The following is a 24,167-nucleotide window of genomic DNA, read 5'->3' on the forward strand; positions in this document are numbered from 1 at the left end:
CTTGGCAGTGACATCAGCCAAAAGAGTGGGGGAACTGCACTCCCTGTCAGTGGATAAGAGCTAGTACTCACAGACTTTCATTTGAATCATTCAGTGAAGTGATCCTCCAAGGAGGGTAGTGAGGATCAAAAAGACTCAAATCTCTGTCCAGCGCACTGCAGCTTTTAGAAAGACAGACCAACTCTTTGTCTGCTTTAAGGCCCAGTGCCAGGGCCAGTCAGTGTCGAAGGCTAGGCTGTCTCATTGGGTCATGGAGACAATTCAGCAGGCTTACAGAGGGGCTGGCATGCCAGTACCGGCAGGTGCTTGGGCACACTCAACACGAGGTGTAACTGTGGTGGATGCCAGCCTCTTCGAGGTCTGTGCAGCTGCTACATGGTCAAGTCCATCCACATTTGCCAGATTTTACTGCCTGAATGTGGCCACTGGCACCTCCTTTGGGGAGCGTGTGCTGAGTGCCACCACAAAGTAGGCAATGTAATTCCATGGTCCTGAGCTGGGGCCTTATCCAGCCAGGGTGATGTCGTATATTATTGTCAGTGGCCTGGCAGCAGGCTGACCAAATCAGCGGTCTTCCTGCACCCAACCCCTGTATCTGGCGGGGTTGGTCATGCTTATGGTTGCATCTGGCGCCTGGGCATTGGTACAGTGGCACATAGCATCTGGCGGTGTCACTGACTGTTGAATGTACAAAATGTTGTACATTTGTTTATAGTTTATTGGTATTTTTTCATATATACACACCTATTGGGTATTTTCTGTTTTCTGGTGGAGGGGTTGTCTCATTCGAATGCCAGGGGGCCGCTTGTGGACCTGCATCTGCTCTGTCTCCTAGGGCCCCTTGCTATGTGTCTTAAAGGGTTCCCATAGTTCTGATATAGCTACTGGGTGAGGAGATAATCCCGATATGATAGAGAACGTTCGGTTGCATTGTAACCTTGGTTCTCTGAGTGAAGAGATTATCTCCCCAGGCTCAAGACCGCTCGGTACCCGTTCCAATCAGTGTTAATCAGTGGGTGCATGTTGTGACAGCCTGTGAGCCAGGTGCCCGACGTACCCCCCTGGACACACCTATTTACACACCCACTACTCACTGATTTGTCTGTGGTTCACGGCTTCATTCAAAGTAATGTGCTTCCGTGTTCAGTCTTGGCACTCTGTGAGAGGAGTCACTGCAGCAGCACGCAGCAGGAGACTGAACCATGCAGGAGGAGGAAGAAACCCATGGTGAGACTTTTTCTTACTGGTTATGTCTGACAAACCATCTGACAAACCATCATCCTATGATCAGGCTGCTCACTACTTAATATTGACTCACTACCTCTAGCGCCATATCGATCCGGCTGTCAGCTGACATCACCATCTGCGGAGTCAGTGTAAAGGCACCAACAGAAGGAAAATCCGGAACGGATTCCGTACTGACTGATGTGACTAATGACCATGAGTGAATGATTTTGTGTTGACTTAAAAGTAATGCTTTTGTTTTGTACTGTGTATCTTGTTAAAATGTGTTTTTCACACTGTGTTGGTGTATTGCTCAAATGGCCCTCCAAACTGAGGTTGTTTGGTTGTGTTTCCTGTAGGCACCGGGTTTACCCCTGGAGTGCTGAGGTCTTCAGGAAAACCTGAACTGGAGTATTCTGTTTTTTTCTTCTATTTTGTTTTTTGGGCACTGGAGATGAACTGTGAATTAATTCTGCATGAACTCTGAATGTTCCACAATGGTGGAGAATTTCTGAATACACTGGATGTGCAATGAAATATTGTGTTTGTGTGTTTCCTATGATCATATTGTGTTCTTGTTTCATGCTGGGTTATTTATTTATTTATTCAATGTTGAGGGTGCATATTTTGAGTGTGTGTCCTGGTGTTTGTGTTTGACTGAAACAAAGAAACAAACAAACAATAACAATCCTAAATGTCAGGAGGGATGCCTGACTGGCACCCCTTAAAAACCAATCTCTCAAGTCAAACCGTCACAATATTTTTTTTTTATAGCCCCACCTTGCACATTGTCAAGAAGTCAAGATTGTAAAGATTATGAATTTTCCACATCGATTGTCCCAGGTGGGAATAATTCCCATAGTTATGATATAACCAGTGGGTGGGGAGATAATCTCCTCACTCAGAGAACCAAGATTACAATGTAACCAAATGTTCTGTTTGATGATGTTCTGTAGTCTAATTTAACCACTTGTTAGCAACCACCTTTTTGAAGACATAGAAAAGCTTCAAAATTCACAGGGGGTTAGGCATTGATTTCAGTGTCAGATTTTGTCTGGAAACCTGGAAACAGAGTAATGGCTTCTTATAGCCTACTGATGTATAACAGTTGAAAAGGGTATTAATTGCAACAAGCAGTTACAATTAATTACCATTAAACCTCTTAATGCTGGTGAAGAAACTGACTAAACCTAACCAAAAAAAATCATAATTTTTTAATTCTAAAATTAGACCTCATAAAATATAATCTATTACAACTCAAAAGACATGAAGAATTAGAAGCTTAATGTAAGATCTTTGTGTGTAGGCCTCCCTCTGTCAGGACAATCACATCAGGATCAATAGTTACAGCCCAGAGGCGAGGTCAATATTTTCATCACCAGTGACCTATCTCGTGACTCACTGTTCATCATCTGACCCGCATTTAACACATCAGCCATCAACTGAGATTGAGCCACTGTCATGCTTTGTTACGCTAATGCCTTTTCCACATAAATCCATGTATGTTCAATTATAGGAACCCACTGGTTATCAGTGAATATTCATTCAACAACAGCCAGGGTTTTTTTTTTGGATATTTCCTGTGTTGAGTGAATTTAAAGGCATACTATGCAGGATTTTGGTAAAAAACACAACAATGTGTAAACTCACACAGAAGCAATCCCTCTCAATCATTACTTATGACCCGCTTGTAGTGTGTGGTGGTGTATTTGTCTTTATCAAAAGGTAGGAGCAACACGCATCCAAGAGGAATCTACGGAAATTGCGGAGACAGTGCCAAAAGAACGCAAATATAGTGAGGTAAAATGCTAGGCAGACAAAGCTTTTTCCAAAACAAGAGTGAAACTGGGGTTGGCTTTCATTTTCGCTGGTGAGCATTGAAGGAGATGATGAGGATCTAGAGTGATGCAGAGTTGGCCTGTTTTTTGTTGGACGGGTAGGTGCCCGCTGTTAGCTTAGTTTGCTCGCTAAAGTATAACCTTTTCCATTACAACAAATGTAAACTTCCAGTAGGTTGCAGTGTATGTATAAACAGTATAGGGGGAGGGGGCAGGTTAGAATGTTGTTTACAAACAATAACCAACAATCCCTGGGCCTTGTTGCACAAAAGTAGGATTCAGACATCCAGGATAAATGACTGAGCTGGGTTCAACGAATCCAAAACAACTGTATAACTCTTTGATAAATAGATGAGCTCAATGACTTAATTGAATTTCCCTTTGGGATGAATAAAGTTGCTTATGTTTGCTCCTCATGCTCCACGCTCCTCTGCTGTATTATTATATATATGCAAGTGTGTGTGTGTGTGTGTATGTGTGTGTTTGTGTGTGTGCGTGCATGCGTGCGTGTGTATGCTGATTGATCACATATATATGTATATATATACAGTTGCAATCAAAATTATTCAACCCCCATTGCATATTAGGCTTATTGGCAAAATGTACAAGAACAAGAACAAGAACAGTTGAAATAGTTTAATATATATATATATATTGTGTGTGTATAGATTAAACATGACTGGGCCAAAACGGACATGGCAGCAAGTCAAGATTAAATACAAGAACATCCTGTAGAATGGTAAGTGCCCTGACTAATACTTAACAATGCACAAGTGTACATTGTACCCAGAAGGTGCCAGCTCACACATTGTCTGTTATGTTTTAGCAGTCAAAAAAAAAAAACAAAACCCACAAGCAAGGCACGGGCAGTGGGTCACCATCAGCTGACCTCACCCCAGCAGAGGACATAGCCTTGGCACAAAACAAAGGCAGGCCTGTGTTGGAGGGGATCCCTGGGGGGACAGACACAAACATATGTCCCTCCCAAGATGCCACCCGCTTCATACAAGGTACATTCTTCCATCTCTACATAGGACATAACCACATTCATATCGAATCCATTTGGACTATCTGACTTTGGTTTGCCTTGCAGTTTCTGGCAGCACCCAACACCAATCCACATCGTGGCTGTGTCAACAATGTCACTCTATTTATGAGGTTGTGATGATAAGATTTTGTATTGACAGGTGAATTCTCTGGTGTGTTGCTGGGGGACAGGGGGTATGCCTGCCAGCCTTTTCTCCTCACACCATACACAGACCCTCAGGAAGCACAGCAGGCCTATAATCATGCCCATGCCAGGACAAGGGCCAGGATCGAAATGACCTTTGGCTTCCTGAAGGCACGCTTTCACTGTCTTCACCACTTAAGGGTCAGCCCTTTGAGGGCATGTGACATCACTGTGGCCTGTGCTGATCTCCACAATGTGGCCTGCCTGAGGAAGGAGAGGGCCCCCAGAGTGCCATCACACATGGACTGGGACAATTCTGCCATCTTCCCTGATGACGACAGTGGTCAGCTGGTCAGGGACCAATATGTGTTAAATTAAATCCGTGCTTTCTATCTTGTAGAGTCACTGTGTGACTTCAGTTTTGAAAGGAGCTGATGGTTTACTTGCTTTGATTTATCCTTATTCAATAAAGGAACATCATGTTACTCTTTGATGTGTATTTATATTTATATGGGATGTGTATTTTATATATAGTCTATGGGAAACTGTAAATTATCTAATGATTGCAAAATCATCTAAAATCATCATTTATCTAAAATGATTGCAATTAATGATCACAAATGTTTAAATAGTGACAGTGGGTCTGGTTGAATTTAATAACAATGTGCAGTGGGCAGTGGAATAACTATTGGTGACGTTTGTGGTGACTGCTGACTGAGATAAGGGATGAGATTAAATAGATCCTGGAACTTAGCCTGGTCTGGAGCAGGCTAGCTCCACAGAATAAATCTCCATGGTAACTTATGTCATAACATATCCCGCTTTCCACTATCCCGCTTTTGTGCAACCGGATCACGGATAAGTTGAGCCAGGATAACCAAGATATCCCGGCTTAATCCCTTATCCTAGTTTTGTGCAATAGGCCCCTGCATAGTATAACTTTACTTTCAGAGAAAACAGATACAACCTGTGGGATCCCTCAAGTTTGTATTTTAGGTCCGGTCATATACAACAACTCATTTGGCCGATAACCAATAACGATATCAATATATCCAATTTTTTCCCCACCTAATTTTAGTGTGATCAAGTCTCTTCTGTAGCAGAATTCACATCAGATCATGCATGCTGTCATCAGACTGGCCAAGCAGTCGAGGCGTTCTACCAAATAAAGTGAGGTGACAGGCAAAAATGCAGTAAAGAAGCCTTCTGTATTTACTCATATTTCAATACAACTGACACCAACAACATTCAAACACAAAATGGCTGTTTATATAGACAAGGTAGTGATCACGTGATCGGGACTATACTAACAGGGATAAACATAAACAACAACTACATTAAAGATTATTTTAACCGTTTACACACCTATAATATATATGGAAGATATTTACAAATTACGAAAATAACCTATCTAATATTACAAATAAATATCTACAATATTTACAACTAAATACCAAACACCAAACACCCCTCCTACAACCTCCCTCTTTCTGTTACTCTCCCAGAACCTTTATCTGGTGTCCGCTTCCTCTGAGGACTCTTTTGGGCAGACACCGGACCAGGAAGACAACAGACAACAGGTCAATCAATCGATCAATCAATCAATCAATCAATCAATCAATCAATCAATCAGTTTTATTTATAAAGCCCAATATCACAAATCACAATTTGCCTCACAGGGCTTTAAAGTATATGACATCCCTCTGTCCTTAGGACCCTCACAGTGGATAAGGAAAAGGTCCCCCCAAAAAAACTTTAATATAATAAATTAACAGTAAGCCATATGACATCATGAGACAGAAAGAGAGACAGAGAGAGATGCAGGACAGACGGTAATGATAATAGCTTACAACAACATTAATGAAAGTAAAAATATTATAATTCCGGCTATTGTGGTACAATATGTTGAAAGTATATATTAATATCTGACAGTATTCATATGTGGCAATAATCATATGTGTATAATAACAGTAGTAATGATCACAGCAGCAGCAGGAGGCATCTGGCAGGACCACGGCAGCAGCACAACCACACACGTCACGCTGTCCAGGCACCGCTGCGATATGAGTTAACCTAAGAGACAGTGGAGCACAAAGGCTCCGGAGAAGAAGCCGAGTTAGTGACATCCAGAATGGCTGAGTTAGCAAGATGCAGTAATAGAATATGAGAGAGAGAGAGAGAGAGAGAAGGAGAGAAGGTGCCCGGTGTATTATAGGGGGTCCTCCGGCAGACTAGGCCTAAGTCAGCCTAACTAGGGGCTGGTACAAGGCAAGCCTGAGCCAGCCCTAACTATAAGCTTTATCAAAGAGGAAAGTCTTAAGTCTAGTCTTAAATGTGGAGACGGTGTCTGCCTCCCGGACCGTAACAGGAAGATGATTCCACAGGAGAGGAGCCTGATAGCTGAAGGCTCTGGCTCCTGATCTACTTTTGGAGACTTTAGGGACCACAAGTAACCCTGCATTCTCAGAGCGCAGTGTTCTGGTGGGATAATATGGTACTATGAGCTCTCTAAGATATGACGGAGCCTGACCATTTAAAGTTTTTTAAGTTAACAGTAGGATTTTAAATTCAATTCTGGATTTTACAGGGAGCCAGTGCAGAGAAGCTAAAACAGGAGAAATATGATCTCATTTCTTAGTTCCTGGTAGTACATGTGACGCTGGGTTCTGAATTAGCTGGAGACTTGTAGAAACATGAATTTAAAGGTCTGGAGCTGGGTCAGAAAGCTCGCGACCTCGTTCCCATCTTCTCGAACAAACTTTCTTTGTTTTCTATTAAATATCAAAAACTCAAATACTCAAAGGTCAAAAAATCACTGGAGACACATAGAATCGGGTACAACAGAGTTTAATGTGCACGTAGGCATCAGCACATCAACTCAATGAGTCATGCTCCAGAGCAAGACTGGAATTTCTTTGTCTGTGCACTTGCTTTTATTGTGAAGATTTCTGCTGAGTCGTCTTTTTCTTTGACCCTACCCACTTGGGGCTGAACATAATGGTGTCACATTTCTGCTTAGTCTCCACTTTTTTCTTTCATCCTACCCACTTGGGCTGAACATCACGGTGTCACGGTTTCTCCGTTCTTTCCCTGAAGCCCGCCTATTTACTTGCATTGGTACATAATAGTATCTCCGCTCTCCTTTTCGCCCTTGGAGCCAATTTCACTGTGTAATGCTTTTCTGGGCAGTCTAGGACCGCCTCCTATTACCAGAGTCATATCAGGCCAAGCTAGAATTCCCCTAATTTTCCACCAATATTTCTGAGCCCATTCTCATGCTATTTTTAAAAAAATGATGCACAGTGAATCCTAGGCACTTCTCCACCACAATGCTTAAGTGTTCAATGAGTGTATGTGTGTCATAGGAATACATAAAATAATAAACCAGTGTGTGACTTGTCAGTGCACAGAGTACATTGCTTCAACATATATCTTTAAAGGTCAACTTAAAGGTACAGTATAAACACTACAGTAAATCAGTACATTGCAGTACAGACTTTTTAAAGACTTATTAGAGCTACCTGATGATAGGGAATTGTAGTAATCCAGCCTAGAGGTAACAAAAGCGTGGACCAATTTTTCTGCATCTTTTCGGGTCAGGATAGGCCTAATTTTCGCAATATTACGCAGATGAAAAAAAAATGCAGTTTGTGAGGTTTGTTTTAAATGAGAATTAAAAGACAAATCTTGATCAAATATTACTCAGAGGTTTCTTACGGTAGTGCTAGAGGCCAGAGCAATGCCATCTAGAGAAACTATGTCATCAGATAAAGAGTCTCTGAGTTGTTTCGGGCCAAGAACAATAACTTCAGTTTTGTCTGAATTTAACATCAGGAAATTGGAGCTCATCCAGGTTTTATGTCTTTAAGACAATTATGAAGTTTAGTTAACTGATTACTTTCTTCTGGTTTCATCCATAAGTACAACTGTGTGTCATCCGCATAACAATGGAAATTTACAGTGATTTCCAATGATGTTACCTAAAGGAAGCATATAAGAAGCTAAACTGAAAGCTGTAAGTAATGTCTCTGTTGGCCAGTCTCAATCGGAACGACAGCTTACACAGCTTTTTTTTTTTCTTCTTCTCTCGGTTTATTGGCGGATTGCAAGCAATTTAAAGGTGCATACTGCCACCTACTGTACAAGAGTAAGGTATGAGCCTATCGAGGTGGGATGCAGAGGGTTCGTGGGCCAGTCCCTCTGTAGAGTCTACAAGATGCTGGGCGTCACAGCAGCCAGTAGGAGAAGAGCCATCAAGTTGGCCACCGAGGCAGCAGAGGTGGCTGTGGATCAGGAGAGGAGAGCTGTGGGTGGGGTAGAGATACCTGGACACAAGTCGGGGCTTGATCAACCCTGACTGGGTCGCCTGGGAGGGGGTGTCTGATTTTTGAAAGACCCTTAACACCAAATGACTCCAGGTAACATCAATGAAGATGTTTCCAGGAGCACCAAGTTGGTGTATGTTAAAGCTTTTAAAAATAAATTAGTATTTGCTAAACTGAAGGCAAGATACTTTCGAAGAGAACCAGCTTTGGGAGTTAGCCACCAGGACTAACCACAGACAGTCTATGGGACACACTAGCTTACTGCTACTTCTGCTATCTCACACGAAGTAGCACACGTAATCATTTCTACAGTAGTGCCCTCAGGAATAAGGTGGATAAAAGACAATATACCTCTATACTGGGACCTCTTTTCCACCTCCTCTTTTCTACACTTTCTGTATGTCACACCTGAGGGCTTAGACAGTCTTTTCATGATGATAACCCAATAATTTGACAAATTATGACCTCTTGTTGTCTGTCAGTCACTACTACCTGCCACAGATTACTCGTCCCATCCCCCTTTTCCACAGTGACGTCACTGAGCACGGTGCAAGACAGGTTCAGGGCCAGGTCAAATAAAGACAAACAGGGGGGTTGTTGTTTATTTTTTCTTTACTTGTTCTTTTTTTATTTTCAAGACAGACACCAGTCAGGGCTGCAAATTATTAATTTTATTTATTTGTTTTCTTTTTTGAGGGCTTGCAGCTTTTGGTTGTTTACTTGTTATTTTTTTCTGTGCTGTTTTAATCTTGCTCTGTAAAGCACTTTGGGCTGTGATTGAATGAAAGGTGCAATATGAATGAAGTTTGATTTGATTTGATTAACACCTATTAAAAAAGACAACTTGAATAAGTGAGACTGTTGATAGTTTGTGGAGAATGAAGTGACATTGGTAGACCTTAAGCCTCCAGTGTGTTAGACCTTTAGCATGTGAAGTGCTGAGCAAAAACACAGCACGAGTTTTGCCCTTGTACAATGGTGCTGGTGGGCTCAGCTCAACGAAGAACAAAAGATTCCTAAAGACTACTTGTTTTTTGTAAATTCTGTCATTTAATTGTTTTGATTAATTTGTTTTCTGATGCTGTTACTTGATCTCAATTCATAGGGAACGTGCAGGAAAGTATTTATACAGCCTAGCTGTCTCTGGTTGTTTGCTTATGCCTTTACACAATATAGTCTTCATGCACTTTATACAGCAAAGTTTTACTGTTTCTGTGTCATCAGACTCATCTTAAACATTTCAAATATCAACAGGACTCACTAACTGTAATGATAAGTGCTAACAAAGGTGTCACCAGTAGGTGGCAGTATGTCATCAGGAGGCCACATTCATTCATTCATTCATTCATTCATTCATCTTCTAACCACTTCATCCTCTTGAGGGTCACGGGGGGGCTGGAGCCTATCCCAGCTGACGTTGGGCGAGAGGCAGGGTACACCCTGGACAGGTCGCCAGACTATCGCAGGGCTGACACATAGACAACCATTCACGCTCACATTCACACCTATGGACAATTTAGAGTTACCAATTAACCTAGTCCCCAATCTGCATGTCTTTGGACTGTGGGAGGAAGCCGGAGTGCCCGGAGAGAACCCACGCTGACACGGGGAGAACGTGCAAACTCCGCACAGAAGGGCTCCCACGCCCGGGATCGAACCGGCAACCCTCTTGCTGTGAGGCGAGAGTGCTGACCACCACACCACCGTGCCGCCCTCAGGAGGCCACATATAAAGTAAAATGTTGTAACAGGAAGTGTTGAAGTTACGTGGGAGTTATCCAGCGGGAGCAGAGAAATAAACAGCTAGCTGAAGCTAGCATAAAGTTCTAAATGATGTTTATTAATGTATAGACAAGAACTTTACATGGTACCAGGAGTCGGGTAAAGAAAGAGAAGCAACACAACAAGATGGATGCAGTAAAACCGCCAGGTCCGTTGAAACTGACTGGAAACATGGATGCAAATTGGAGGACTTTCAAACAGCATTTCCAGCTGTATATTGCGGCAGTCGGAGTGGATCAACGAGCAGAGGAAAGAAAAATAGCCATGCTGCTCACGGTCGCCGGCCCAGAAGCAATAGAAGTCTTCAACACGTTTGTGTTTGCTCAACCTGACGACAAAGGCAAGTTTGACGAGGTCGTGAAGAAATTTGATGAGCACTGCCTGTCAAAGAAAAATGAAACGTACGAGAGGTACGTCTTTCGCTCACGCTTACAGCACCAGGGTGAGTCATTTGATAATTTTCTCACCGACCTTAAGATTAAAGCACAGTCCTGTAATTTTGGCGATCTCAGAGACTCTATGATTAGAGATCAAATAGTTTTTGGGACTAATGAGAAAAAGCTCCGGGAGAAACTATTGAGGGAGACAGACCTCACGTTGGACAGTGCTATAAAAATATGTCACGCCAGTGAGCTTGCACGGCAACAGGTACTGACTTTCAGAGAGCCTGCGCAAGGAGCAGCATATCAAGAAAACGAGGCAGTGAACACCGTGTCGGTGAAAGCAAAACAACGGAGCAAAAGTAAAAACAACGACAATCGGAACAAAACTAGTGATAAAGAGATGTTCAACTGCAAGAGATGCGGTGAGAAACACGGACCTAGACAATGTCCTGCCTATGGAAAAATGTGTGCAAAATGTAAGGGACAAAATCATTATGCCAAAATGTGTCTCTCAAAGAAGAAGGGACAGGGTGTGCACACAATGCAGGAAGACACAGATGACAGTGATGATTTGAGTGAAACATTTTTCATAAAGATGGTGTCACACGATGAAGATGTTAACACACCGTCATCAAGAGCAGATGATACAGGCCAGGCTGTTAATTCAGTAACAGGAGATAAATGGACTGCTCCACTGTTAGTTAATGGGACTATTGTAACATTTAAGATTGACACAGGGGCCAAAGCTAATTTGATCAGTGAGGAAGATTTCAGGGCACTGACACAGAAGCCTAGAAAATTTAAAGAAAAAGTCACACCCCTGAAGGCTTATATTAATCAGCCAATACAAACAAAAGGTGGATGCAGACTGAAGGTGACAGCTAAAGGCAAACAGCATAACCTGTTGTTCACCATTGTGCCTAATGGACATGAGTCACTCTTAGGAGACAGAGCATCTGAGGACCTAGGTCTAGTAAAGAGGATTTATCAGATAAACACAGTCAGCATGAAAATAGTCAAACAAGACAAAAGACTGGAACACCAACAGTGCCAGGGAACCACAGACATCGTGGAAGTTTCCTTCTGTTTTCAAAGGACATGGGACATTACCTTACACGTACGAAATTCAGCTCAAGGACGATGCCAAGCCTGTAGTGCATGCCCCAAGGAGAGTGCCAGCACCACTCAGAGCTGGCTTGAAAAAAGAGCTGCAAAGGATGACTCAAATGGGTGTCATTGAGAGAGTGGAAGAACCCACAGACTGGGTGAACTCCATCACATGTGTCAAGAAGAAGACTACAGGTGCCATAAGAGTCTGCCTTGATCCCAAAGATCTAAATGAAAACATTAAAAGAGAGCATTATCAGATCCCAAAACGAGAAGAGATAATGAGTGAAATGGCAGGTGCTAAGTTTTTTAGCAAATTAGATGCTTCACATGGGTTCTGGCAGCTGAGGCTGGACCCAGAAAGCAGCAAATACACCACCTTTAACACGCCATTTGGACGTTACTGTTTCCTGAGGCTCCCATTTGGCATCAAATCAGCACCAGAGATCTTCCACAGAGCAATGGAGTCCATAATAGAGGGCCTGGAAGGCACCAGAGTCTATATAGATGACTTGGTTGTTTGGGGAACAACACAACAGCAACATGACAAGAGACTGGAGAAACTCTTACAGAGAATAAAAAAAAGTGGACTAAAACTAAACAGGGACAAGTGTCTCTTCAGTGTCACAGAGATGACCTTCTTGGGAGACAAGGTCACAAGTGAAGGGGTGGAACCTGACCAGTCAAAAGTGCAAGCCATATTGGACATGCCTGCCCCCACTGACAAAAAGGGTGTCTTGCGAGCCATGGGAATGATCAACTTCCTGGGCAAGTTCATCCCTAATCTTACTGCCAAGACAGCATGCCTCAGAGAGTTGCTACAGCACAACACAGTGTTTGAGTGGACAGCACGACATGAGAAAGAGTGGAAAAAATTAAAGGAAACTGTAACCACTGAGCCAGTCCTCACATTCTTTGATCCATCAAAACCAACAAAAATCTCCACTGATGCCTCGAAAGATGGCTTGGGAGCCGTACTGCTCCAGATGCATGAAGATAAATGGCAGCCTGTGGCATATGCGTCTCGATCAATGACAGAGACTGAGCAACGCTATGCTCAAATTGAAAAAGAGACGTTGGGCTTAGTGTTTGGGTGTGGAAAGTTTCACAGTTATGTGTACGGACTGCCAACCTTTACAGCAGAGACTGACCACAAACCGCTTATCTCAATCAGAAAAAAGAACCTCAATGACATGTCACCCAGAATCCAGCGCATGATGATGGCGTTGCAGCGTTATGACTTTGACCTCATTTACACACCAGGAAAACACATTGTACTGGCAGACACTTTGTCACGAGCACCAGCACCAAGCAGTGATGTGCTGGTCAGCCCTGTGTCCGATGATGCTGAAACACACGTAAACATGGTCACTGCTTCTCTCCCAACATCAGATGTCATGCTGCAGCAAATTGTGCAGGAGACGGCAAAAGATCTACTGCTGCAAAAGGTGACCCACCATATCCAAAATGGATGGTCAAGAGGAGACTGCCCAGGGTTCTACCCTGTGCGCGCAGATTTGTGTACAGCTAATGGACTGCTGCTGAGACAAAACAGAACTGTCATCCCACAATCCATGCGCCAAGACATGCTTCAGCGCATCCATGAGGGACATCTGGGAGTGGAGAAATGTAAAAGGAGAGCAAGAGAAACGGTTTATTGGCCAGGCATCAACAAAGACATAGAGGAAATGATACAGAAATGTGAAACATGCCTCAAGCTTCACTACAAACAAACAAAGGAGTCAATGCTTGTTGCAGAGCTACCCACTGCACCATGGCAAAAAGTAGGCACTGATTTATTTCATCTGCATGGCAAGGACTATCTTCTGGTGATTGACTATTATTCTAACTACCCAGAAGTTGCACAGCTTTCCAGTACATCAGCACAGTCTGTCATCACACACATGAAAGGGTTTTTCTCCAGACATGGAATTCCACAGTGTGTAGTCAGTGACAACGGTCCACAGTATGACTGTAGTGAATTTCATGAGTTTGCAAAGCAATATGGATTTAAACATGTCACCTCCAGTCCCTTGTATCCACAGGCAAACGGACAGGCGGAAAAGGGGGTCCAGATTGTAAAGAGACTGTTAAAAAAGGCAAGAGAGGGTAAAGCTGACCCTTACTTGGCTTTACTGAGCTACCGGGCTACACCTTTGGAGTGTGGAGCATCCCCTGCTGAGCTGCTCATGTGTCGTAAGCTGCGCACCACACTTCCATGCATTCAAACAATGACAACAAAACCAACGACGAGCTGACTGACAAAAGGATGAGACTCAAGCACAGACAAAAGATGAACTACGACAAAACGGCAAGGGATCTGGAACCTCTGCAGGAAAAGGATGCTGTGAGGATTGAAGGCCCTGAGATGTGGGACAGAAAAGCAACAGTCCTCAGTGAAGTAGGACCCAGGTCATTTGTTGTTAGAACGGAGAATGGACAAATGTTAAGAAGAAACAGGAGGAGTCTGTTAAAGACTCAGGACATTGAGAGTCAGACAGAGGATACAGGGTCTGAACAAGAGGGTGTTACACCAGCTATGCACCACAGTGAGCCTCCTTCACCTCCCCCAGTGACTGTCACACTCAGAAGGTCTACCAGACAGAGGAAGCCTCTTGAGAGGCTCATAGAACAAGAATGAATTGTTCAACTGATAAACTGTGGAAGAAAGATGTTGATATTGTAGCACTGTTTTAAAAAAAAAAAAAAAAAAAAAAAAAGAGTTAATACTTGTGCTGAATTTGATATGTTGTGAGTTATTGATGTGTTATTGACTGCTGCAGGTGTGTAAAGTGTGAGGAGCTATTTTAGTATTGCAGTGTTCGAGGCTCATTTGGTCTGACCAGGGAGATTTATGTAATTTTGAAATACATAGAAAAGCTAGAAGCAAGAATATATTTTATTTTGCACTGTGTTCATATGTTTGGTTACAGAGAAAAGCTTAGTGCTGAGAAGTGTAGTCTGTTGCGCTATTTGTGACATGTGAATGTTAAAACTGTTGAGATTTACAGAATAACAGTACAGTACTTAAAGAGTCATGATTGATGTTATTCTCACCTGTTTGGAAGGGGGATGGAATGATAAGTGCTAACAAAGGTGTCACCAGTAGGTGGCAGTATGTCATCAGGAGGCCACATATAAAGTAAAATGTTGTAACAGGAAGTGTTGAAGTTACGTGGGAGTTATCCAGCGGGAGCTATCCAGCGGGAGCAGAGAAATAAACAGCTAACTGAAGCTAGCATAAAGTTCTAAATGATGTTTATTAATGTATAGACAAGAACTTTACACTAACTGAAGCTCTGCTGAAAGTGGCAGTGACCATAGTGTTATTAAAATTATTATTTATTGTTATGTTCCAACTTGTCTAGGAAGTTTCAGGAGTAACTGTAATAATTAAATAAACAATACATACCGGAGAGGGAAAAATGAAGCGCTGGTAGGATTTACATAAGCCAAATGTTTTATTAACTAAACCAAAATGTAAACTTGAACACAAAACAATCCTCCAAAAACTGAGGATGATAAGAACTAACTATAAACTGAAAACAGTCCACTCAAAAGGAGGGACGACAATGCACAATCAATACAACTCAAAAAACACCGGATCTTAGACACTAAACGGTATATCACTACACACTGGTATTATACTAAAACACGTGGTGATGAGATGGTTCCCAGGAGCACTAGCAGTCCACTGACAGCCGGCGGCCTCGGTCCACTCTCCTTTATCCTCCACCTGATTGGCACCAGCTGCGAGGCACCATTCAGGGAACACACCTGCAACACGCACCTGTAACAAACAAACAAACAAACACACACACACACACACACCACAAACTCTACGGCACGTAACACCCCTTCCCATAAGAATGAACCCCCCCATTCACAGTTAATGTACATACAATATACATAATGGAATAAAGTGTATGGAGTGATCTCACCCAAGGGACAGAGTATCTGCCACCACGTTGTCTGTCCCTCTTTTGTGGCGGATAACCAGGTTGTAGCTCTGGGCCAGGAGGGCCCAACGCATCAGGCGCTGGTTACTGTTGTACATCTGGTTCAGGAAAACAAGCGGGTTATGGTCAATGTACACAGTAACAGGGAAGGAGCTTGACTCGACATACACCTCAAAGTGTTGTAAGGCCAGGAGCATCGCTAGTGTCTCCTTCTCAATGGTGGAATAGTTCAACTGGTGACGCTTAAACTTTGCTGAGAAGTAGCACACTGGGTGATTCACATCATCACCACTAGCCTGTAGCAACACTGCAACGGCCCCAGTTGCACTGGCGTCCACCTCAAGGCTAAAAGGACAAGAGAAGTCTGGAGCCACAAGCACCGGGGCACTACAGAGGATTGATTTGGCAGCATTAAAGGCCTGGTCACACTCATCACTCCACACAAACAGAACTGCCGGGCTACACAACCTGGTAAGAGGAGATATAACAGTAGAGAAGTTTTTGCAAAAACAACGATAGTAGCCTGCCATGCCGAGAAAGCGTCTAAGCTCACGCCGAGTGGAGGGGACTGGAAAGGACAGAACCGCATTGACTTTGGCCTCAACAGGCCGGACCTGCCCATGACCCACCTGCTTCCCCAGGTAAGTAACCATGGCCTTACCAAACTCACACTTGGCTAGGTTAAGAGTAAGAGACGCATCGGCTAGGCACTGAAACACCGCTCTCAAACCAGACAGGTGGCTCCCCCAATCACTGGAGTACACCACCACATCATCAAGATAAACACTACAGTTAGGCACATCTCCTAACACCTGTTGCATGAGGTGCTGGAAAGTGGCAGGCGCATTTTTCAGGCCAAAAGGCATTACTGTCTATTGCATAAATGCATCGGCAGTCACAAACCAGACCAACCCTGTCTATGCAGTCATCCATCCGGGGTAAAGGAAAGGAATCTGTCTTCGTGACTGCATTAACTTTACGGAAGTCGGAATAGAACCTGGGGGTATCATCAGACTTGGGTACCATTACACAGGGTGAACTCCAAGCACTACAGCTGGGCTTCGCGAAACTGTTCTCAACCAAGTAGGCTACCTCTGCTCTCATCGCCTCTCTTTTAGCGGGTGAACAGCGGTATGCATGCTGCTTTATTGGGGTAGCATTGCCCACATCAATATCATGCTCTAACACAGAGGTACGAGTGGGTACATCACCTAATATCGAAGCGTATGTGCTAAACCAGTTAATTATATCTTGCCTCTGGGGAACTGACAACAGATGTTGATGACAACAGATCATCAACAACAGATGATCATTGATTGTAGACAGAAACTCTGAATTCCTCAGCCTACCACACCGATGACTGTCACAGGGCATCACCAAGTCTGTCTCCTCCGGCTGCATCTCACCAAGGAAGAAACCCCTACCACCTTGACCTCTGAGGGCTGCGGCTCTCTCCCAGCAGTACCTCTGGAATGATAAGATTTTAACATGTTAACATGACACACACGGGTTTTCCTTCTTCACTCAGGTGTACGAATGACGTAGTCGGTTTCAGAGACTCTCCTGTCCACCACATATGGACCTGAGAACCGTGCAGTGAGCGCAGCACCAGGTGTGGGGAGCAACATCAACACCGTATCACCAGGCTGGAACTGTCGCTTAACTGCTTTTTTGTCAAACCTCTTTCATATTCACTTGAGACGGACAGTGCTTCTTTAGCCAACTTGACAGCGCACTGCAGCCGCTCTCTACACCGAAAGACAAAATCTGTCACATTAGTCTTAGGCGGGGAGCTGCACACTAGCTGCTCCTGTAGTACTTTGAGTGGACCACGCACATTATGTCCAAACACTAACTCTGCTGGGCTAAACCCCACGGATTCCTGTTTTGCATCCCGAATGGCAAAAAGAACAAATGGTACTCCCTCATCCCAGTCTTTCCCTGTCTCATGGCAAAACTTTTTTAGCATAGACTTAAGGGTTTGGTGCCAGCGTTCAAGAGCACCCTGGGACTCTGGATGATAGGCGCTGGACACAGAATGGGAGACACCCAATGAACTAAGCATCTGCTTGAAAACCTTAGACAGAAAATTGGTGCCCTGATCAGTCTGCACAATTTTTGGGAGGCCAAATGTGGTGAAGAACTTGGTTAAAGCCTTCGTGACTGATGCAGCAGTGATTTTACAGAGGGGAATAGTGTAACCCGCCAGTTACTTCAGAGTTTGGACCAGAGACTAGGTTCGTGGAGGAGGGTTTAAAGAGGAATTGACAGACACAATAACTAAATGGAGCCACACGGTATGTTGGAAGCAGTCAACTATATTAACAGTATGGAAAATAAAATAAAATAGAATAAACAAAATTCAGTGCAATGGCATCTGATCACTCAGTGGTTCACAGTTTTTCTTTTTCAGTACAAAACCAAATAAAAGTGTCCCATTGGAACAGTAACGTTCCTTTAATGGTTCCTTGAATGTTCCTTTAATGTTTTGTCGTTGTTAGTCAGCGCGCTTTGTGGGTACGTCAAGTCAAGGGAAAGTTCAAAGAGTCAGGGGTCACACGTCAGGTGTGTGTGTGGTGGTCCTACCACAGACACTATCAGTTAAGGTGAAGAAGGGGTTGGATGTCCTCTTCTGGCTCAGGTGCTGGTTCCCTACTCCGTTGGCAAGGAAAATCTTCACTGGCTCGCCATCTCCCTCAACCAGGAGAATCCAGATCCACCTCTAAAGGGTTCTATAGGGTCTCAAAAACCTAGCCTGCATAAAGACAGGGCTATCACTACACAGAATCATCAAACTTCTCTTATGGCCATATTCAATACATAAATCTCAACACACTACTGGAACACAATAGTGATTAAATGAAATTATTTTTTTTTTCCTTAAGGTGAGTATTTTCACACATTTTAATCATTTTTGATCAACATGAATTATTTTAGCTATTTAACCATGAATTATGATCATTTTAGCTCATTTTCCCACATGAAATATGGTTCATTTTAATCCCTTTTTAACCATTTCACACATTAAATTCACAACATTGGATTATGAACTGAAATTTAGCAAAATGCACCTTTAACACACATCAGAATATCAATTCAGGGCTTCAGAGTGTCTGCCTCTGTGATATATGAACATGTTTAGCAGCATTTAACAAGACACACACCCTAACAGTGCATCTCAAAGTGAATACACAAGAAAATAAATAGCACACCTCATTTGTTTCATCAGATTATCAGAGCAAAATATGCAGTTTTAACTCTTAAAACACACAGTAAACAGTAGCGGCAGGTCACGTTCATGTATCAACAAGTTTTCTGCCATCTCACGAGCTGAATCGCGATGTGGCTACTACAGTTAGCATGTGCTAGCGCTAGTTAGCTCGAGCGACTCACCAAGTCTCTGCCGAAAATAATAACCCACAGATCCTCGACCACCTCTCTGCTGCAGGTAGGTACACTTTCACGGATTATCCTGTGTTGATAAGTGAGTTAACAACCGCTGTTTTCGTGACTTCTTATTGACTTCCTCTTTCGTGATTTCCCTCTGCTCGTATCGCTGCTCTGACTCTGTAGCTCTGACTCCACGCCGCACTACTCTGCATTCTCCCTCCGCACTGTAACTCTCGCGACAAGAGGGTGGGGCTACTTTCTCTCACGAACCATCTATATCAGGGGTCTCAAACTCACGGCCCGAGGGCCAGACACGGCCCTCCAGACCATTCTATACGGCCCGCTATTTGATATCAATTCATAGTGAAATCCGGCCCGCAGCGGCCGTGAACGCAGCGGACCTTGAATGCAGCCTTGTCACAACTGAGGAAAAATGCCCGATTCTGTTTTTGACCCTTCAGCGCATCATCCTGGGACCCTTGAACGCATCACCACACCTGAAACCAAGTAGAAAAAAACCCAAACATTTGGCACACTGCTAACACTATGGCCAAAAGAAAGGTTGATGCTGAGTACAGAGTGTTTCAGGAGAAGTGGGAGACTGATTATTTCTTCGAGTTTAAGGGGAATGCCACCTGTCTCATCTGCAATGAGAAAATTGCCGTGTTTAAGGAGTACAATCTAAAGCGGCATTATTCAACTAAACATGCAGAGCAGTATGCTAAGTACCAGGGAGATAAACGGACACAATGAGCTGCACAGCTAAAGAAAGGACTGTCAACGCAAGAAAACTTCTTCCAGAGAGCAAGAAAGGAGTCCGATGCAGCACTTGAAGCGAGTTACGTTGTCAGTGAGATGATCGCCAATCGAAATTCAATTTTTTTCAATCATTTTTTGTGGAATACTTGAAGTGGCCCCCTTGGGACAAGACTGGATGCTCAGCGGCCCTCAGGTAATTTGAGTTTGAGACCCCTGATCTATATAATACAACAAATAAGAATTGAGAGTGTGCGAAATTAATATTACTGACAGAATAATAACTAAAGAGGGTTAATTAAATAAAAAATAATATTTTAAGGGGAACAACAATAGTAACTGTTTTCTACTGGGTTACAAATAGCTTCAGGAAAACGGGTGTTAATACACATCAGAGTGAGTAAAAATTGATTTCCTGACTTTGTTCTAGGGAGTGGCCCAACGCAGTCAACCAGCACATGTTCAAATGGTTCCCCTATGGCTGGGATGGGCTGCAGAGGAGCAAGAGGGATGGGCTGATTTGGTTTACCCACAATTTGGCAGGTTGGGCAGGTTCTGCAGAAACGTGCAACTTCCGACCTCATTCCTGGCCAGAAAAAGTGCTTAAGAACACGGTTATAGGTTTTGGTAATGCCCAAATGACCCGACCACACATGTTCATGACCTAGCACTAACACCTGTTGACGACAGTTACCAGGGAGCACTACCTGATACACCACCCCTGACTCGTCGCCTGTCTCACTGGCTATGTGTGTAGGTGCAACCCACCTGCGCATCAATACATCCTCCTCCACGAAAAAGGGCTGCTTTTCGCTACACTTAGACTTGTCAACAACAGCAGCCCAGCACTTAGCAAGCGATGGGTCACTTGTCTGAGCTTTGATGAGGGCCTCACGCGTCAACGGCACCGGTGAATCGGTCATAGACACCGTCTTCTTTTCAGGCTCCGTGATCCTGCTGCTTACGGCACCACCACTGGAGGGCGACTCTTCTTTAGAGAGAACAGAACCCCGTATTGAGTCAGCAAGATTAACCTCCTGTACATTTTTATGAGCCTGAGCTCTAGTTAGCACACTAGCTACAAACACATCAGGGTGACCGATGGCTACATCACCATGAGACTCACGAATAGGCACATCCACCATCTTAGGGACAGGATAAACCTTACCCCCTGCAATGTCGTGTCCCATGATGAAGTCAATACCATTAACAGGAAACTCTGCATGGACACCCACCTTAAAGAACCCAGTGGCTGTCTCTGACATCACATGAACATGGTGTAGAGGTGCAGGTACAAACCCCATCTCGATACCCCTTACCACAGCACTTTCCTCAGACCTGGTATTCAAAGGTAGCACACTGGAGAGGATTAGTGATTGTGAACACGCTGTATCTCGCAAGATTTTAATCGGGCGCTGGTCCTCAGCATTTCCTGAAACAGACACAAATCCATCACAAGTAAAAGGTTTAAAACAGTCAGGTATTTCAGGAGCTAGGGACTCAATGGATGCCCTGGGTGAGGTATTTATTAACCCAACCCCCTTTGGCTGTTTTGAAGCCAACTTCTGTCTTTACTTCCATGCTTCACAGTCTGCAATAAGGTGGCCAGACTTAAGGCAGTAATAGCATGGTCTATCAGGCTTAGGACCTACAGAGTTGATACTACGCACCTGGACATCAGGCTTGGAGGTGGATTTATTTTGAAAGGAGTCTCTCTTCACAAACACAGTTTTATGCGTAAGTGTAAACTCATCCGCAAGTTTTGCAGCTTGCTGCAGAGTGATAACCTTTTGCTCATTTAAATAAACAGCTGTGCGCTCAGGGAGGCAGTTTTTAAACTCCTCCAGCAACATCAGCTCACGCACAGACACCAACTTATCAGCTTTATTAGCTGCACACCACCGATCAAAGAGGGTTTCCTTTTCCCTTGCGAATTCAATGTATGACTGGTCAAGCATCTTACGAAGGCTGCGAAAACGCTGTCTATGTGCCTCAGGCACTAATTCATAAGCCCGAAAAATAGCGCCTTTAACCTTCTCGTAATCGAGACCATCCTCCACGGAAAGAGCTGAGCACGCTTCTTGAGCTTTGCCGACCAGTTTACACTGTAGCAAGATTGTCCACACATTCACAGGCCAATTCAAGGCACCGGCAATCCTTTCAAAAGCCCCAAAATAAGCCTCAACCTCCGATTCACGGAAAACTGGAACCAGAGAAATGTGCTTACTTACATCAAATGCGGCCGGAAACACAGGAACATTTTGCACAGTGGACGCGAGACTCACTGGGGTCTTCTGGAGCTCTAACTGGCGCACTTTAAGAGCCTCTCTCTCTATATCCAGTTTCCTGAGCTCCAGCTCCCTTCTAAGCTGAAACTCCCTCTCTTCCCTTCTCTCTTCCTGCTCCATCTGGAGCCGAGCCAACCGCGCATCTAGCTTAGAACCTGAAGATTCTGGAGAGACGGGATCAAAACGAGGTAGCGTGCGAGGATGCTTTTCCTCAAGCTTTGCCACCTGCACCGGAGGAGTCACATCAACACAAGTGGTCGCCTCTGCCTCATTGTGTGCAGAAGAACCGGCTCCAGAGAGCACATCAGAGCGGTCATCACCATCGGGTGTCACTGCTGCAGCATTGACCTCCACAGCCGAGGTACGATCCACAGACAACACCAATATACCCTGGTCACACAAACCACGTATCACAGCTGCTCTCAAATCGTCTTTACGGAGAGAACGAGCCACATGAATACTGTAGTGGTTAGCGATAGCAAACAAAACAGCCTTCTTACACTTCTCGAGACTGCTTAGCTCGGGATAAGCCACAAAATCATCCAACACTAACGCCAACGGACATAAACACGAATGGTAAAAAAAAACTGCAAGATCCCGGACGAGCCCCCAATTGTTACGTTCCAACTTGTCTAGGAAGTTTCATGAGTATCCGTAATAATTAAATAAACAATACATACCGGAGAGGGAAAAATGAAGCGCTGGTAGGATTTACGTAAGCCAAATGTTTTATTAACTAAACAAAAATGTAAACTCGAACACAAAACAATCCTCCAAAAACTGAGGATGATAAGAACTAACTATAAACTGAAAACAGTCCACTCAAAAGGAGGGACGACAATGCACAATCAATACAACTCAAAAAAAACACCGGATCTTAGACACTAAACCGTATATCACTACACACTGGTATTACACTAAAACACGTGGTGGTGAGACGGTTCCCAGGAGCACTAGCAGTCCACTGACAGCCGGCGGCCTCGGTCCACTCTCCTTTATCCTCCACCTGATTGGCACCAGCTGCGAGGCACCATTCAGGGAACACACCTACAACACGCACCTGTAACAAACAAACACAAAGACACCCACACACACACACCACAAACTCTACGGCACGTAACATTTATTTAAAAGTATTTTAAAGATAAAAGGAAGTGTGTAAGATTTAGTGACATCTAGTGGGAAGGACTGCAGATTACAACCAGCTTCTGCCATGTGCCAAGCATGAACACCGAGTTAGGATTCCTTCAGTGTTCTTTGTGCAGGAGGCTTTTACCAGAAGTTGGTTTATCCACAGAGGCCTCTTCCTCTCCAAAAGATCCAGAAGTTCAGGAGGTTTTGACCAGGAGCTGAATTATCGACAGAGCACTCCTCTCCTCCAAAACATATGGACCAGGTGATTTAAACCAGTAAACACACTGAAAAAAATCAATTTCATATTTGTGCACTTTTCTAATGCTGCTCGTGACACAATGATTATTATTTTCATGTAAAAGACATACTTTCTATGTTATATTCCATTTCTGCCGATATTTCCCCCTGAATCCTACACACTGGACCTTTAAGGCAAAGAGGGTGAAATGCGATGAGGGTTACTGGCTGGTTTCCAGGGTGATCTTTGGGCTTTGTGGCTAAATCTTGTCATGTAATGGTGGGCAGAGTCTGATACGTGTTTTAAATACCATACAAGCAGGTGTTGCAGCTTCATGTTTATTTGATAAATACTTTTTGTCACATCTTCTCTTTACATATAACATCATGCACTATTTGTGTAAAAATGGTTTTCCTTTTATTCATGGTTTTCTACTGAGATGGCCCATTTTCAGGGTCCTGTTGTGCATGCTGGCTCACTCGCATTGCTTACTGTAACATTTCTTTAGACCAGAGCCGTCATTAATTTCATTTACTGCACTGCTTTCTAACATAATATAGTATCATATAATAA

At 43.7% G+C, this 24,167-nt stretch overlaps 1 protein-coding gene across 3 annotated transcripts in view; it reads left to right on the forward strand.

Annotated features, from left to right (window-relative positions):
* Positions 1-24,167, forward strand: part of LOC125887559 (general transcription factor II-I repeat domain-containing protein 2-like) — a 476,753-nt gene that overhangs the window by 151,042 nt on the left and 301,544 nt on the right. Inside the window, exon 2 of one of the 3 annotated variants that reach the window (XM_049574504.1) lies at positions 6,431-6,668. The exons of the other annotated variants lie outside the window; for them this stretch is intronic. The gene's annotated coding sequence lies outside the window, so the exon portion shown is untranslated. Of the gene's footprint in view, positions 1-6,430; positions 6,669-24,167 lie in introns of those variants that run through there. 3 annotated transcript variants of the gene reach the window in all.

This window comes from Epinephelus fuscoguttatus, linkage group LG4 (genome assembly GCF_011397635.1).
Source record: "Epinephelus fuscoguttatus linkage group LG4, E.fuscoguttatus.final_Chr_v1".
In the NCBI taxonomy this organism is placed as follows: domain Eukaryota; kingdom Metazoa; phylum Chordata; class Actinopteri; order Perciformes; family Serranidae; genus Epinephelus; species Epinephelus fuscoguttatus.